This window comes from Exserohilum turcica, assembly GCF_000359705.1.
Source record: "Exserohilum turcica Et28A unplaced genomic scaffold SETTUscaffold_18, whole genome shotgun sequence".
Lineage (NCBI taxonomy): Eukaryota > Fungi > Ascomycota > Dothideomycetes > Pleosporales > Pleosporaceae > Exserohilum > Exserohilum turcicum.
Window position 1 is genome coordinate 176,631 of NW_007360003.1, and position 5,318 is coordinate 181,948.

Here is a 5,318-nt window from a genome sequence, read left to right on the forward strand (position 1 = left end):
AGACAAAGGCCGAAGCACCACAGACACACTTCAAGCACAAACTCGTATTTGTAAATAAATCTAGTTAGAACGGCCTCGGCCAAAGTCTTACATAGCCTCGAGCTCACTAGACTCTAATGGAACAATAAATAAATAGGCTGATGGGGACGCCTAACAGGCCATCAATAGGAGTAGCACAAAATATTCTAAACGTGGTAAACCGAGTAGCACTGGCCGATCACTAGGAAGCGCCGGGGCCGCAAGTGGTAAACTGAGTAGCACTAGACTTGGATCAAGATCTCCAGGAAGCGCCGGGGCCACGCCGAGTAAACTAAGTAGCACTAGCCTATTACTAGAAAGCGCCGGGGCTCGTAAAATTTCTCTCTGTCTAGCTTGTGACATAAGACACTCTCTTAACTAGTGCTTCTATCTAAACCTAGAAGACGCACCTAAATAGTGGAGACTAAATCACGCTATCCAAAAATTAGTGGAGCTAAGATTAGATCATGATCTAGATTTTCAGAGTCTCCTAAGAGCTAGAAGCCGGCTAAGGGTAACAAAGACTCTAAATATTAAGCAATCCCAAACTCTAACACCATTAGAGGACGATCAGTGACTAAATGGACGACAGATATCTAAGATTGACGCTGCCTTTGCAGCTACAAGCTTATCTAAATACCTACTACGTTACTTGTTTATCCTAGACTCTAGCTCAACGTGTCACATTATAAATAATCTAGACAACATCTATAACTATTAGCCACTAGTGCAAGGAGACCTTATCTAGGCAGGCAATAGTTGGATATGGATCATAGGATATGGCACGATAATCCTCCACCTTATACACAAACAGAGACCTAAGAAGCTAGTACTTAATTATGTAGCAATATGCCTAGATCTGCTATGCAACCTCGTCTCTTTCCAGAAACTCTAGCAAATAGGAATATAGTAGGACACTAAATCAGAGCCTACGGCACTTAAAAGACTCGACGGGACGACTATCTGCGAGCTCTCAGAGCGTTTTGGCCAGTAGGTGCTCGACCACACACCTAGATTCTGTGCCTAACCTAATCACTAAGCACTCCACACCCACAAACACACCTCAAAGACTAAGAAACTACCCTAGCAAGCAACTGCAATACTCTAGCACAAGCGCCTAGGCCATCTAGGCCCGGCAGCGATTAAGCATCTAGTGCAGCAAGCTAAGGGGGTGAGGATTATGGGTATTACAATAGTGGAGTGCAACTCATGTGGGAGAGCAAAAATCTGCTAATAGATCAGTCGCGCTCCTTAGACACATAATTAGAAGCCTAGTGAGAGGATAACAATCAATTTCCACAGCTATAAGAAGCAGTCCTACAACAAGGAGTTATCACAGCTATTAATTATAGACAAATACTCACGGCTGCAATAGGATTTCTATCTTATTAACAATTAAACAGCTAGATTAATTATTAAAATACTCACTAACTTCCTTACTTTTCTCAAGAATTAATACAATATCACGCCTAAGGTCGTCGAAATAGATAATAAGATCGCGACTGTCAAGCCTAAAGTGATGCGCTGGCTCTAAGCTAGGGGTATTGCTGTTAAGCCTTTAGCGCCTGACACTTAAGCATAAAACGGTGGCGTTAAACGCTTAGGGGGTGTAAATAAGGACAAGGCGCGCGCAATGCGGCTAGACGCAAATCTACTATAGAAACTCTGGCTAGAAGTCACGCGAGCTGCAGTATATCTATACAATCGAACGCTGAACTACGTCAACTAGTGGAAGACACCCTATAAAGTCTTCTTCACCCACGTATCCTAGACTAATGGGATAATAACGCCTAAGAAGCCTAGATTAGCTTATCTTAAAGTATATAGGTGCAAGGCGTTTGCTATAACTAACGATACTCACCGCGGCAAATCAAGACTCCAGAGGCTTGATCCCAAAGCCTGGATCGGCTATCTAGTCGGCTATCAGGCGTCGACGATCTATCGAATCTGGATCCTATCACTAGCTAAAGTTATTAGCACTAGAGATGTGATCTTCGACGAAAATACAATATTTAATAGCAAAGTCAAAGACCTAATGGATAGTCTCATGCACAGCACTCTATCAGAGATTGCAGCATACGTCAGGACTATCGAGCTCCCACCGCCGATCCCGGACACTGGGACGGAGTCGTTTCATGAAGACGACACCATTAATACGACAAAAGAGATTGACGAAACAGAAGATCCACCAGGCTACTACATGGGAAGGAAAATTCAGGAGCACTATCCAACGCCGCCAGCCACTCCACCACCAGTGGCGTTACTGGCTCAGCTCATGAGTGGAACGGCAGAAACTACTCCAGAAATCCAATCGTCTAAAACAGTCCCATGGGCCGCAGCTTTTATGGCCGGAACCGAAGCCGGAAGCATTAGAGATCACAATAGCAGCGCGATAGACAAGGCGCAGCTTAGACGGCTGCTCTCCAAAGGAGTCAAAATCCATCAATCCCAGCTCCCTAAGCCGCCGACAGCTAGATCAAACCTAGACGAGCATCTAATGGGCGAGCTATTTAAAGAAGCCTAACGCGCTTATCTAGACAGCTATAAGATCACTAACTCGTGGATAGAAGTACTATATAAGGCAGTTAAGGCAAGTGGACATTAGATTCTAGACTGCATGTGGGTCTGTACCTACAAATTTAATTAAGAAAACTAGTTTCTTAAGTGCAAGGCACGACTAGTAGTTAGGGGCGATTAGCAGTGGAATATTACCTCTTAAGACACCTACGCTGCTACCCTAGCTAGATGATCCTTTTGTCTATTTATAGCTGTTGCGGCTAAATACAATCTTAAAGTTAAGCAGTTTAATGTCACTAACGCGTTCGTGCACGCCTAACTTGATAGAGAAGTGTACATGCGTATGCCCTATGGATATTAGAAGCCAAGTACCATACTTAAGCTCCAAAAGGCACTCTATAGGCTGCGGATATCGCCAGCGTTATGGCAACGAGACTTCACAGCAACGCTCACTAAGCTTAGGTTTTAGACTGTACCCTATAAGCTATGCTGTATGATCAAGGACAGCACTCTGGTCTTCTTCTATGTGGATGATTTCAATATAGCCTATGGCCAACACTAACTACACTAGGCTACCACATTAGTAGAAGATCTCAAAAAGACTTACTCAATGACTAGTAGGGACGATATCCAGTGGTTTCTTGGGATCGAAGTAAGGAGAGATCGAGAAAAACGACTTATCCACCTATCCCAAGGGGCCTACTATAAGAAGATCAGCCGACTAGCTAAGGACAAGACTATCCAGCACGATACCCTAATGAGCAGTGCTGAGCTAAAGCCACGAGACGGGCTAGCTACTCTACCAGAAATCACCAAGTATCAACGCAAGATTGGATCCCTACTCTACGCAGCTGTCAATACTAGGCCGGATATTGCCTTTGCAACGTCCCGCCTAGCTAGGTTTCTCTCCAATCCCAGCCAGGAACACCAGAGGGCTGCGGATCGAGTGCTACTCTACCTTGAAGAGACCAAGCTCCTAGCGCTGCAGCTAAGATTGGGCAATTCTATGCAAGTGGCTAGTAACGCATTATTTGCTAACAATACACTGGATCGCAAAAGCTCTTAAGGCTACACGATTAAGCTATTTAGTAGACTTATCGCCTAGCAAGCTAGCAAGCAAGATATAGTTACTATGTCTACTACTAAGGCTAAGCTTTTGGCACTATCACAAGTAGCTAAAGAAGCCATTTTTATATCAAGACTAATTAAAGAACTTAAGGTTAACCTACTAAATTAGATCAAAATCCAGTGCGATAACTAACAATCTATCTAGCTAGTTACTTAGGAGATATTAAGACTCTAAACTAAGCTTTAACACGTGGATATCCACTATTACTAGCTAAGGCAAGAAGTCGCTAGCGGACGGATCAAAGTCACCTACACCTAATTGACAGAAATGACAGCAGATAGACTCACCAAAGCTCTCCTAGTAAACTAGTGGCAGCGATTTCTAACTTAACTAGGGCTAGTAGAAAGCCGGACTTAAGAAGCAACCTAAAAAATAGCTCTGCTCGAGATCTAGGATCAAATTAAGCGTCTAGCGATCTAACTAACTAATAGTCTAGCTTGTAATCCTAATTAGCTCTAAGCTAAGGGGGTGTGTCAGATAAGTGGCAGAATCCGGGTGCGGACTCGAGCACCAGGATTCTGTGATCCCAACCAATCAGGGCTGATCGCCAAGACCTAACCCTAGGCGAGGCTAATACTTAGCGGCCTACCTAATACAAAAAGCAATAGCGATAGCTCTTATAAGGGGCGCGCCCTCGCGCCCCTACAGACAACAGAGCGCAGAGCAATCAATACAATTAGTTTCGACCATCAAGTTTATCACAGTCTTTTATCACAGTGATCCAAACAGGTCCTTGATCAGAAAATCCCTAATAGTCTGACAAAACTTTACTTAGGCGTTACTATATATAATAGCTACTAGAATAGTAGTTAAGAAGAATGAAAATCTTATTTAACTAAATAATATTCTTTCAATCTTTAAATATCCAATCTTTATAAGTAAAATACTACTTAAGTCTTTTTTATTTTATTTTTATTATTAACTTAAGCTTTTTTATTAGCTTTATTTTATTATAACTAGCTAGTTAAAGAACTTTCTATATGGTAGATAATGAGATATTATAGCTATAAATACTAGGATTACTAGTAATATTAGTACAGCTCTTCTTTTTTTTATACTTATTATAGCTTATGTTATTAAGAGTAGTATTATATATTTCTTTTTATTTATAAAAGTAGCTTATATATAAAGTATCTTTAAAGTACTATAGAAAAGTCTTAATTAAGTATATATTAGGCTTAAAGTCTTACTAGTAAGCTCTACTATAGATTAAGTTAATTGTATATAGTGATAACGTGGTTCATAAGCGGGTTAGTTACCTAAGCGAGTTAGTCACTCCCTACTAGCGCGTTAACGTTGATACTACAACGCGTTATATCTTAATAACATAATTATTAATTAAATTATTCTAAATTTAATCTTTAACGTGCTCTTTTTAATATCTAATTGTAATATATTTAAAGCTATAGACGCGTTACCTTTATCTATAAAGTGCTTTAAAGTATAATATCTAATTAACAGGCTAGAAAGGGCCTCTAACGCGACTATGAACTAAATTTAAAGCGACTAAATAAGTTAAAAGAGAAGGCTATTATTATGATTATTGTTCCATTAGAGTCTAGTGAGCTCGAGGCTATGTAAGACTTTGGCCGAGGCCGTTCTAACTAGATTTTATTTACAAATACGAGTTTGTGCTTGAAGTGTGTCTGTGGTG